Source organism: Azolla caroliniana, unplaced genomic scaffold (assembly GCF_043228905.1).
Source record: "Azolla caroliniana isolate FFs.n. ecotype wild unplaced genomic scaffold, voAzoCaro1.0.p SCAF_21, whole genome shotgun sequence".
Lineage (NCBI taxonomy): Eukaryota > Viridiplantae > Streptophyta > Polypodiopsida > Salviniales > Salviniaceae > Azolla > Azolla caroliniana.
This window is the reverse complement of record NW_028230456.1, coordinates 5388593-5402626: the sequence shown is the minus strand read 5'-3', so window position 1 is coordinate 5402626 and position 14034 is coordinate 5388593. Positions and strand designations below refer to the sequence as shown.

The window sequence follows — 14034 nt, the reverse complement described above, 5'->3', positions numbered from 1 at the left end:
AATTACAGTTACAAATCTAATCATGATTGTCATTTCACATCCTATACCATTATTACCATAAATCCCCTCAGTCTGATTCTTCTAGCTTTGATATGCTCCCAATTCCTTCCTTGCATGTTGAGTGTGATCACTACCCCTCCCTGTAAAGTGCCCAATTTATATGATGATCAAAGTATTTCTACCATTAACACATCATCATTACCATCATTACCATCATTACCATCATCACCATTATCATCATCACCATCATTATCATCATTATCATCATCACCATCATCACCATCATTATTATCATCACCATCATTAACATCATCACCATCATTAATATCATCACCATCATTACCATCATCACCATTACCATCATCATCATCATCATCATCATCATGGCAGCTACCCATGAGCTCTCAACAACAACAACAACAACAAGACCAAGAACAACAACAAATTAGCGATTGGCCGAGATTCCGAGAAGCTCCGTCCTTCCGGAACGGTAAAGAATGCACTACGATCACCCGAACGAATCGTCGGCGCGGGAGCCCCGGAGCTCCGGACGCCGATACGATCGGCATCGACATATGCGATTCCCGGCTGGTCCACATCGCGATGACCCTCGACATTGCGTACATCCGGGGCTCCATGGCCGCCGTCCTATCGATCGTCCAACATGCGACATGCCCCGAGAACGTGGCGTTCCACTTCGTCGCGTCTTCGCTCGATCGGATGGACGACCTTTCGCGCCTCATAGCTCTCACATTCCCATACCTAACCTTCAGGCTCTACCCTTTCAATGCATCTCTGGTGAAGGAGAAGATCTCACCCACCATAAGGGAGGCCTTGGAGCAGCCACTCAACTATGCCAGGGCCTACTTGGGCGACATCTTGCCGGCATGTGTGGACAAGGTCATTTACCTCGACTCGGATGTGATCGTGCTGGACGACATCGCGGAGCTCTGGTGGACCGACCTCGAGGGCCGGCCCCTCGGGGCAGCCGAGCACTGCCGGGCCAATTTCACGAGGTACTTCACGGACGGGTTCTGGCGGGACATTGCGCTGTCCGGGGCGGTGTTCGGGCCGGGCCGGCGGGAGTCCGCGTGCTACTTCAACACGGGGGTCATGGTCATGGACTTGGGGGTGTGGAGATTGGGTGGGTACACAAGGGAGATAGAGAGGTGGATGGAGGTGCAAAGGGAGAGGAGGATCTACGAGCTCGGCTCGTTGCCGCCTTTCTTGCTCATGTTCGCCGGGAGGCTCCGGGCGATCGAGGAGCGGTGGAACCAACACGGGTTGGGCGGGGACAACATTAGAGGAGTGTGTAGGGGCTTGCACCCTGGGCCCATTAGCCTCTTGCATTGGAGTGGGAAAGGCAAGCCATGGGTGAGGTTGGATGCCCATACACCTTGCCCATTGGACAGCCTTTGGGCACCCTATGATCTTGCATTAGTTTGGGACAAATTCGAGTAAAACGAATAAAACCCCCGAACCAACCAACCAACAATTCGCGGACCCATTTTTGGGTTTTAATTAAGGCATAATATTGCGTGTCCGGATCATTTGTCGTGCCTAATTGTTGATTCTTTAACCTAGATTATGCCCGAAGGATTGACTTTTAATCGATACATCCCATGATGTCTTTGTCAACATTCAACAAGACGAAAGAAGAGAGAGATCATCCATTTCCTAACAATTTATTTATTTATTTTGTTGTGTGTGTGTGTGTGTGTGTGTGTGTGTGCATATTGTTTTCATACAATTATAATGTATTATACTAATCCAAAGGGTCACGTATCAGTCGATTAATCTAGTGTTTCCATATATCCATTCTCAAATACGATGCCTCAATTGAGCTATAGGCAGACGTCCCATTCAATCCGCGGGTTTAGTCGACACTTCATCTATCACAAAGTCTTTGATAGTGCTATGACAATTACCATATATTTAACATTGTCTTGTTATATAGGCCTTCTTCACTCAATGGATATCAATATCAACAATTTCAAACAAGGAGACTAAAAAAATAATGATTGGATATTAATGGCACGGAGACTAAAAAAATAATAATTGGGTATCAACGACACGACTTATACATGAACTTCAGATATAGAATTCCACATCGACAATTGAGATTTGCGAGCTTGAATGCGCTGGGTATTGATGGACCAACTAAAATTTGCTATTCTGGCATGAGTTGTGTGAGGTGAGCCTACCATGTCTCCAATTAATAAATAAAGCTTACTTGTTAGGCCACTCTTTGTGAATGTCATACCTAAGGAAAAGTGAATTGCCTCTTAACATTTGTGTACTAGGCATGTCATACATAGGACTAACGAACATTCTAGTTATTGAAATATCTAATGCTATGTATTTATCAATCAACGGTTTTCTATATAATCTATGGGATCATATGCATTGGCTACAAGGTTTTAACAAGTCATGAAAGTTTGAAGTGCGACAAATGTGAAGGTGTGCCACAAGTTTTCTTTTCCCAAAAAATATATCCATTCATTAGTGTAAACAATTTACAAAATTTTGATTTTTATGTGATTGATGGAGGAAACATCCATTTTGGTGGTTGAAAGTGCCAAAAAGGAGTGCCATTCTTCAAGGTCATAAGTGGAGTAGCTATCCACAAAGTAAGAAACTAATGGCGTTGAGCAGCTTTATTGTCAGAATCTCCAACAGTACAATCCCAAATACATTTTACTAATTCAGTTAGTGAGGCTCTAACTTGATGAAATATGAGAGAGCACCGAGCCTTCCAGATGTAATTTGCAATAGTACTACTCAGTATCTCCCATAATGGTTTTATCCCTAAAAACTGCACAAACACTAATGGAAGTGCATGAACACTTTTAGATATGGTGTGAAAACCATGGTGCATAGATTTGACGTCCTAATGGGAAATAGAACGGACAAGTGACGTCCAAACCACCATGTCCCATGTGAATACCGATGGGGGAAAGTAGTTAGCAAATGTTCTAAGGGGCATTGCCATACTTGTTGAAACTCAAGGCAATCCCATAGACAATATTCTGAGTTTCAAATTGTCAATGACAGTGAGCACAACTAGAGGATTTGCCCATCTTATGCAACCATGTGCCAACCGTTTTAACGAGCATAACCCTCCGTTTTACAAGAACACAAGACATTTCGAATCAATCTCCGTATTTGCAAGATGCAGGACTTGGAAAAGATCAACAAGACAAAACATACCATGTTGTTGCCAACAATACTTGGTTGCAACTACAATCTGTCTAGCAAAAGACAACTTGACTGAACTCCATAATAACAACTTTTTCCGTAATTTCTGTAGGAGGGCTGCCACTTGAATTTCTACTAATAGATCAATACCTATTGTACATCCTAGGTACCGAATTGGGGTACCTCGTGGGATCCGTAGAAATTACGAATATGGATTCCATAATGGAGGTTCTAACTTCTCATCCCCAACAAGGTGTGGCACAAGTTTTTAACATATCTTGGATGAATATTAGTGTGAGATTATTAAAATGAATTGGCAATCCTAGGCATGTGTGTGTATTTGTGTGCATTGACATATGCATGCAAGGGCCAATTCTCATTACTACATTTAAATTAATATGGATCTCATAATGGCATTGTTGTAGTTGGCATGCATGGTGTTTATGCATTGCATTCCCAAAATTTAGATCTAGATCCTAAACCATAGGTATCCTTAAACTATGGGTTATTGGTTGAAAGAGTAATAAAAAAAAGTACTTGGGCTTTGAAAAAGGAACATTAGTATATTAACTAGATATGGCAAAGAATATCAATTAACTAACATTGGAATATATCTTATGTTGAAATATTCTGGTAGAGGAGCATGTTCCACCCAACAAACTTGTACAAAAGTGATGATGGGATACTTCAATGTAGTTGTTGCTTCCATGCATGGAGAATGTTGCGAGACCTAACGAATGTTACCTCTATGAAAAAATAATTAGTTTGCAATTGTGAAACCCAAAACCTGCTCCAAATTGAAATTCCAGGATCATGTCTTTGCATACATCCATTAAACGATTCCTCATATTATAAAGTTTTCATAGTATAGTATGTATATAGAACGACAAACATATATGTATATATGTCTCACTCCTTTCTTATGAGAACCTTTGGGGTCCAATGTTTATCTGTCAATTTAGGCTTGTTTAATGTCGAACTTTGCATTATGGAAATATGGCAACAACGATTTTATAATGCCAATTTACATGCACAAAGTATTGGTGTGCATTGTGTATGAATTGAAGTGACAATTAGAACTTTCATAATTAACCTTTGAGGTCCAATTTTTTCTATTAGATTGGCTTGTTTATTGCACTCCAAATTTGTATTATGGAAATAGTACTACAATATGTTATAATGCCAATTTTTGTGGATCAATGGAAACAACCACCATGTAGAACTTTTATAATGAATGCAATGCTAACATCAATCCCAATCCCTCAAATGTTGAACCTACAATGCAAAGTTTGCAAAGCACACAATTTACTAGTGCCACCATCATGTTCATACATTATACAGAATAGAATATATAAAGGCAAGTAATGCCTTGTCTAATTTATAATGTTGTATTATATATAGGTTATAGGGATGTTATATCACCATTTTTTAGTTCATTTACAAACTGCACTAGTGGTGTTCATGTCTCTTGATTTCAGTGGCATCCATCTTGGAATAAAGACATTTCATCTAAGTTCTCTTTGACTCTAGCATTCTTGTTGGAACTTCGTTTGTCACAAAGTCTTTGTTTTTTTTTTTTTTTGCATTCTCATACCTTTAATGATTTAGTACATCCATTTGCCTAGCATCATTGTGAGCATTTGACATAATGAAATATGGATGGAAGGAAAAAGACACATGAAATTTACCAAGGCTTATTCTATACAGAGAAATTGAAATATATGGAGCATTAGACCATTGGCAATTGGAGAGGGAATAACGTGCTTACAAAGTGCAATGGCTCAATTAACAATCGGCAACGGTTCGGTTTAGTACGGTTTGAGAGTGTCAAAACCAAACCATTAAGATTTTGAAACTTGAATCCAACCACGAAACCGTTTGAATTGAAATTGGTAATTTTTTTTTTGAACCGTTAAAACCGTGGTTTCTTGGTTCGGTTTCGGTTTTCAACTTAGGTCAAAATTCAATTTTACATTAACTTTTTTTTTTTCATTATTTTAAATTTTAAAATTTCAAAAATTTAAAGATTTTCCTAAAATGTGAGAATTAGGCTAAAAATGAAAAGATTGTTTTAAAAAATAATAATTTATTTTTAAAATTTTTGTAATTAAAAAAAACCATTAAATCGTTTAAACCGTGGTTTCAAATCGTGAAACCTGTTAAGCCCTTGGATAGCACCACGACCAGTCGTGAAGAAAAGCGCATCAACAAGGACATAGTATGGCTAAAGGACCTACGAAGAGGGAATGACAAGAGGAAAGAGGGCTAAAGGACATCGAAGTGTGAAAGATCCATACCCTAAATGTAAATGCTATATAAACCACATGGTGGTGGCTTTGTAAGGGTTCTTCCATTTGTAAAGATCTCCCTATTGATTAAGAGCTAGAGCTTCCTCTCCTCCTCTTTGTAACCTTTAAGCTTAAGAGAGACTAGTGAAGTGTTTAGTTAGAGAACACTAATCTCTCTTCCTTGTTGGTGCTAGACCTCTTAGCAAAGAGGGTTAATAACATATTCATTACCCTACTGTCTATGAGAGCGAGCTTGAGAGAGTGAGAGAGATATCGTGCTTAATCATCTATTAATCGTTAAGTGAGTGTGAGGCTCAGAGGTGTCCAACAACCATCTCCGCCCGATTCTCCATCAAAAGGGTATACGCCGATTCGAACTCCGCAAACGACATCGAGGATTTAAGTTACTCCATCGATACATAGATCCTACACATCTATTTGGTGCCGTTGCCGGGGATACGACCGACTCTTGAAGCCGATTTTGAGTGGTCAAAAACTCGTAGGCAACCCACTTAATGAGAGAAGAAATCGAAAGGGAACCATTATATTCTGTTTTTTTCTATGCTCGCTATTTCCCATTTTAATTAAGTTAATTTTTTGTTTTTTGTTTCAATTTACCCTTCCTTAATCGCCTGGACATTAGCAAGCTATTCGTCCGGTTAACGCTAAGCATTGTTGAGATTTAGCCGTTGTAGGGCAAGAATAATCACCATGATTCTCGCTGAGTACGGTAATCCTAAGGGACACGAAATGGCCGTTGGCGCCAACAAATTCAAAATTCCCACTCAAAGTTCGTCGAAAGATCAGAGTTCAATAAGGGAAGCATCCTTCAATGAAAGATCAAAGTTTGCCAAATCCGCATCTTTCGACGAACCCACATCCTTCGGCGAAAGATCAAAGTTCGACGAACCCATATCTTTCGACGAACTCTCATCCTTCGACGAACCCACATCCTTCGACGAAAGATCAAAGTTCGACGAACCCACATCTTTCGACGAACCCTCATCCTTCGACAAACCCACATCCTTCGATGAAATATCAAAGTTCGACGAACCCACATCTTTCGACGATCATCCTTCGACGAACCCACATCCTTCGACGAAAGATCAAAGTTCGACGAACCCACATCTTTCGATGAACTGTCATCCTTCGTTGAACCCACATCCTTCGACGAAAGCTCAAAGTTCAACGAACCCACATCCTTCGACGAAAGATCAAAGTTCGACGAACCCACATCCTTCGACAAAAGATCAAAGTTCGACGAACCCACATCTTTCGACGAAAGATCAAAGTTTGCCAAACTTGCATCTTTCGACGAACCCACATCCTTCGACGAAAGATCAAAGTTTGCCAAACCCGCATCTTTCGACGAACCCACATCCTTCAACGAAAGATCAAAGTTCGACAAACCCGCAAAGCTTGAAAAGAGAACATGGCTGGATCCTCATGGACAGAGATGTTCAAAACCTGACCCACACGCCAAGAGGAGTCCACCCAAACCAACCAAACACACGGTGCTGACCCATCTAACTCGACTCGATACCATGGAGGGTGGTTAACTTCGGGGACGCTACCAAACATGAACCTCCCATCGAGCCCAGCAACTAAAGCACCTCTCAACATACCCCCACTACAGGAGAGCCCAATGGCAGACCCACTTAGCGTAGAGCGACACATACGTGATGCCGCATAGGAGTTACAGGTGATAGAACAAGAAATCAATATATGGACGGTACAACTTGTGGAAGGAGGACAACCGGAAAGCATCACCCGAGATATCGAAGCCACTTTGGCGGAAAGGAAAGATAGATTCACACAAGTACAACAAAAACTTCACCTCCTAGAAGCATCGTCGCATACGCACCGCCGAGGCCGTGAGCGCAACCCCACGCCGCATTCGAGCACAACGGGCGGCAGTCCAAACGAAGCCCACACGAAACGACACCCAACACCACGATGTATGGACACGACCCCAACACCCGACCAAACTGCCTCGATATCCCCAAACGCAGAACTCGCACTAGCGTTACAATCCATCCAAACCCTCATGGCATTGATGGAAAAAGAGCGAGCACCCACAGACCATTCGAGAAAGCCTACAAATGATAGCGGGAAGAGAGCTTCCATTTCTAAACTAGTACCCCGCTTTCTCGGTTTCGGTGATGCCTATGATCATGTAGAAAGGTTCAAGCAGATATGTCAAGCTTATGAGCCCCTCACAGAGATCACCAAAGTAGTCGCACTCGGACTTACACTCAATGACCAAGCCGGAATTTGGTTTAGGACCTTGAATGAGGACATCGTCACTGACTTCGAGTATGTCATCGAAGATTTCCTAATAAACTTCGCTCGTTGAGGGAATAAATGGAACCCGATCGACCAACTTTTTGCCCTCAAGCAAGAAGTGAACGAGACGGTTAGGGACTACATTCGTAGCACGAAAAGCCTTCACCATCGTTGTAGCCCGAGCGACAAGATATCAGATGAAAAATTGATGAGCTGCTTCATCAACGGGTTGTTTGACCCAACACTCCAAAATTTCCTGATTGCTAGGATGCATCGGTCATTTGCTGAAGCCTGCACGGTAATGATGACTTTCGAAGATTCAATGAGTGGGTTACGGATACCCACTCAAGTACCTACAAACAACCGTGAGAAGCCTTCGGATCCCACCCCACCCATGCCACCGAGGCCACCCCGTATAGAAAGACCCCAAGCATACGCCCAAAGAGAAAATGTAAGGTGTACAGTGTGCCATGGCCACCACACGGGGCAGTATCTGATACAAAATATTATAACATGAAGGTACAGAAAGCAAGTACGCAAGGTAGACACAAAGATTATATTACTCGCTCCCTAATACATTCAATCTGGGTCCTTTATATAGGCATCCGGTTCTGATACAAAATGGTGCATGCACCGACCGCCGATCTAGATCCGCTACGGATCTAGATCGGTACATCCATCCGGATCCGTCATTACTTAATATAATATTCTAATTATCTACTCCTTTAGACCCCCCGGTTCACACCTTCGTAACATACTCTTCTTTGGGCAACACACGGCACGCCCGTGGGACAATGCCTTCCACGTCGATCCCATAATCCGTAACCATGAGCACTAGTCCTTCGTCGTTCAGCTTTCCTCGAGCATGTCCACCAGATCCGGTCGTTCGTGCTCTTCACTTGCCGTATGTTGTTGTGCAACGTTGTCCTTTAGTAGCTGATATGTATCGGTCCTTTGTTGTTTATCTACACCTTATTGTTACATGGTTGCTTTTTCCGCTGGCTGCTTGGGTTGTGTCTCTGGCTGGCCCGTTTGTGACTCTAGCTAGTGCTCCTTCGTTGTATCCGGCTCCGTAATAGGTTGCTCTTCATTGCTGATGTTTATCTGCGCCGCTTGTTGCTCTTGCATATGCTCAATTACTTTTCTCCTTCTCTCTCGCTCATAAGCTTCCAACTGTAGTTGATCGTCGTCAAAATTCTTCCAATAACCTCCGGACCCCATCAGTTTGCACCTGAGCCATAGCATAGAAGTCATTTGACGACTCCTCTTGGATAGTTATGATGCTATCGTGGTCCATTTTATAAAAATTGTAGTAAGATTTCTTCCGGTTCTTCGCATCAGCCCGGAGTATTTGACGTTTAGCCGCTTGTTTCGACCACTACTCCTAAACGATTGCCGAACATTCTTCCATTCTTTCACATCCGTTCACGCCATCCGCCAACAATAAGCCGAATACGCTTGATCCCTATCTACACATGTTCCTCCATGTCTTGTTTCTCCTGCTTGAGCTGTTTGATCAATTTTGCCGTTGATGTTGCTTGAATCTCATAATTCACTACTTGGGTCTAGTAGGTCATCTACACTTTATCCAATACCACCTTCGACGATTCAATTATCATGTTCTTCTCCGTTAGCAACTCCAATCTTTCCTTGGATGCATCCGCTAACAGCTTTACCGTTGTCTCCTCCAGGACTCATTCTTGCATCGCCGAGGCCTCCGTTTTCTCTTTTACTTCCATGAGGGCTTCCTTTAATTTGTCGCGTTGCCAGTCATATTTTTTCTCTAGCTCCTTATGCTCCCGGTACAGCTTCTTGAAATCCTTTGTTTTCTCTTTCAGATGTTGTAACAGGACTCATTCTTGCATCGCCGAGGCCTCCGTTTTCTCTTTTACTTCCGTGAGGGCTTCCTTTAATTTGTCGCGTTGCCAGTCATATTTTTTCTCTAGCTCCTTATGCTCCCGGTACAGCTTCTTGAAATCCTTTGTTTTCTCTTTCAGATGTTGTAATTCTACCACGATGTTGTGGGGAATTCCGGCTACTAGGAGAAAATTCGCCAAATACGTGTGAACGAGGGTGTGTGTGGATGCACACGAAATTTGTCTTTATGTACAAAAATATATTAATAACATAGGACTAAAAGGTACAAAAATATATTAATAACACGATTAGTTTTATATAATCTATCTCTTTCAATCTAAATTCATATTCTTACATAAATATTGATTAATGTAATATTTGTGGGATTCACAAGGTTTGATCTCTTTTCTCAATCTACTTTAATCTATTCTAAACTATTTCAATTTATTACTACGATTAAGATAAACTAAAACAATTATACTTGTGGGATTCACAAGTTTCTATATCTCTTTCTTATAATCTATTCATATTCATAACTAGATTAGCCTCAAATTCTTCCTCCTCCTAGTCCAAAACCCCGGTGGTTCCCACCCGACTCACGCAACGATCTGGAGCTGAAAGGCACGACACAAGTGGTGAACCCGACGTGAAGACGGGTGGCATGGAGATGGAGAATCAACAAGAGGTGATGAACATGATGATGATGATTGAGCGGATGCAACAAGAACAACGCGCGATGACGAAGATGAAGGCGGCAATAGAGCGGCTTGTGCGACGAAATGGGGAATTCAACGGAAATGATGTGTCACGCTATCTATGTGACTACAAAGCGGAGATGATGCGATGTCGGATACCGGAAGGATTGCAAGTGATATCCTTCAGTTGGGTAGCCACAGATGAGTTACAAGAAAGAATCTACAAGATACGGCAACAAAATCCAACATGGGGGTCCTTTGAAGAAGCTTTACGAGAGGCATATGACTACGAGAGATCGAAGGGACGAGCTCGACGAGAGTTCGATGAATGGGTGGCATCGGAGAAGAAGTGCACCGAAGTGCAACACTAGCATTCTTAGAGTTTGAGTATCGTTTTGCTCAACTCTCGGAGCGGGAACAACGATTGGTGGGGATGGATAAAGTGTTAATGTTCGTAAGATCGATCGATCGGAAAGATGGAATTGGTTAGTGATGATGGATTGATGACGAATATAGATGGTGATGGAGATGATGAGCGTTGCGGGGTAATAACATGATTGTAATGTGCATTGAGAAGCATTGTGGGGTGGGGGGTGGCGCCTAGAATGGCTCCACCCCCCTCCCAAGGGGGTTCAACGTGAGAGAGAGAGAGAGAGAGAGATGACAAAAGGGAGAGAAATCCTTCCTTTTCCATTCATTCCCCATAAGGGTTTAAATAATTACAAAAGGGGTGCACGCCCCCTTGGTCATTCACACTAATCACTCACTCATACCTCTTCTTATCAATCCGCCCACACTCACACTTTCATAATCGTATACATTGCACATACATACAACAACATTAAGTTTCTTCACCCTCACTCAACTCTCCATACATCTCGTATGGTAACAAACGCGGCTTCTACGAAGCCAGTTTTCTCCTCAATCAAATTGTTCCACCCAGTGACCTCCTGTACTTGCCTCTTTGCGCGGTGTCGAGGTTTTCCTCGCGGATGCGTGGAATGAGGCGGAACCTCGGGGGTCCTGTACCAAAGAGCAAGAGAGGAGGGGAAGAATCCCTCTACGTGCGAGCGTAGATCCACAGGGACACCGCCCTTCGACGCAAAGACGCAAGTGGGATAGCGACACAGAGAGACACGAATGTATGTATGTATTGACAAGACAAACAACAAGAACACGAAGACAACAAAACACGAAGTCGGTTACAACCGAACAGGCCGGCGAACAGATGCCGATACCTGCTCGTAAACGCACAGAAAGACAGGAACAGGTTGGAGGTGCTGCCGGAAGCACTCGGGCATTCCTCAGAGCAGCGCGAGCCTCCCGAAACCTGCACAGAAGGAAGCTATGGAGTTCGCGAACCAGAGAGAGAGAGAGAGAGAGAAGCCTTTGCACGCAAACCGATAGCACTTCGTCCTCGATTCTCCGCGATCCCTCGCCCCTCCTCGTCTCCCTCCTTTTTATAGGCAAGGAAGGAGCCGTTTCCCCCTTTACTCTCTCTCTACCGAATCTACCTAGGATCTCCTATGTACAACTCAAGGCGCACGTGCATGAAGAGTCGGTTTCTTCGCTCCGGTGCACCGATTCCGCTCGTGGACGGTTTTCTTCACGACATCCGCCCCCACCTAACCGCGCATCCATCGGCATGCGCCAAATTGAGTTGGGACGGAGAAAACCGGTCCAGCCTTCATTCCCCGCCCGTCGGTTCTTCCTCGGTTTCGGATCGTTCGTCGTCGCGGTCCAGGCTAACCGGATCCGGCTCGTCGTCGTGACGCTTCTTGAACGCTTTGATCCGCTTCCCAGCTACTGGTATCGCCATTCTCGTGCCGTTGAGCTCCGCCAGATGGTACGTCCCGTTGTCGTTGGCGCTTTGTACCACGTAAGGCCCGAACCACCTTCTTGCGAACTTCCGTGTCGCTCGGTGCTGGTTGTCAAGGCTGCTGTCGTAGACTAGCACCCAGTCACCTTCCTCGATCTTCTTCGGTCGGAGCCGGTGCGTTCGGTCGAACCGGGCTTTGTTCCTCATCCTTGTTTCCCGAAGCCTTTCCGCAGCCTGCTCCACGTCCTCCGGTCTTCGCTCGAGCTGTCGTATACGCGCCGCCAGCAGTTCCTCCCGGCTCATCTCGTCTCTCCAGTCCGCGATTGCCCACGAGGAGATCGTACGTTCCATCGGCATGACCGGCTTTTGCCCAAACATGAGTTCTGCCGGCATGAATCCGGTTACCGAACTGTGTGTAGTTCGGTCCGCCCACAACGCGTAAGGCAGCAACCGCGGCCAGTTCCCGACTTGAGCTCCGCATGCCCGAACTAACGCCTTGACGATCGGTCCGTGTCCGCGCTCCACCTTTCCATTCGTCTCCGGATTGTACGCAGTGGTAAGCGAAAGCTTGACTCCTAGCCAGTCGAACAGCTCCTCGGCCTCTTCGGCGTCCAACTCCCCGCGATTAGCCACGATCTTCCCGACGCACCCGTACCGGCATATCACGTCCTCGATCAGGAACCGACATACGGCCGCGGTCGTTTTGTTTTGAAGGGCTCGGCCTTCCACCTGGTTCGTCAGATCTTCCCGAGCCAGGACCAAATACCGCATCTGTCCTACTCCCATCGGCATCGTCACCAGATCTACCATCCATTTGAAGTGGATGGTCGGAGGATACGTAGGGTGAAGCTCGTCCCGATGTCGGACTATGGAGTGCATCTGACAGCTCTCGCAAGTTGTCACGAACTGATGCACGTCCCGGTACAGTCCCGGCTACCAGTACTTCCCCTTTATCTTCTCGAACGTGGCCCACGTTCCACGGTGTCCAGCCCAAGGGTTGTCGTGGTAGGCCGTCAGCAGCTCCTCCTGTTCTTCCTTCATCGCCACCACCCGGAGCGGAACGCCGTTCCTCTTCTTCGGGTGCTTCCATAAGTATCCGTCCCGGAGAAAGAATCGGTATGCTTTCTTCCGGATCCGGTTGGCCTCGTCCTTCGTCCATGACGCATCCGGCGTCATTGTCCTCAAAAATCCATCGATCTGTAGCCACTCGCCGTCGTACTTGCTCTCGTCGAAGCCGTTAAGTGCCGGAGTGCTCACCCCATCGGTCGTCACGTACGCCGCCTCGAAGAAGTCCACGCCGACTTCTTCGTCCTCCGAAACCATGCCGCCCTCGTCATCAAACCTCGCCCTCGAAAGCATGTCGGCCATGGCGTTGTCTTTTCCGGAAATGTGTCGTATTTCCGGGTCCAGGAACTTGATGTACGCTATCCACCGGAGCATCGCCAGGTCCGGTGTCGCGCATCCGGAAACCATGCCGAGAATCGGCAGGCAATCCGTCTCGATAACCACTTCTGCCCCGATCAGGTAGTCTTTGTCGGCCTTTACTGCCGAAACGATACCCCAGAGTTCGCGTTTAACCTGGGCGTACCCTCGCTGTCGTTCACTGAGGACCTTCGCGCCGAATCGGATCGGGAACTGAATGCCGTTCTTGTCCTCTTGGTTGACGACCCATCCGATCCCGGTCGGACTCGTATCCACTGTTATGTATATCGGGGTACCCTTCCCGTAGACAGCCTTCCGGAGCGCCGGTGCTGCCGAAAGAGCTTCCTTTAGCTTCCGGACCGACTCCGTGTGCTCATCTCGCCATTCGAATTTTCGCCCTTTCTTTAGCAACCCGTATAGCGGCTCCGCAACGTGGGCGTAATGCGGGATCCATATGTGGTAGAATGTG

General features: G+C 45.2%; 1 pseudogene; it reads left to right on the top strand.

Moving 5' to 3' along the window:
• LOC147850476 (putative galacturonosyltransferase-like 3 pseudogene) lies at positions 1-2244 on the top strand (annotated as a pseudogene).
• Positions 2245-14034: the final 11790 nt, after the last annotated feature.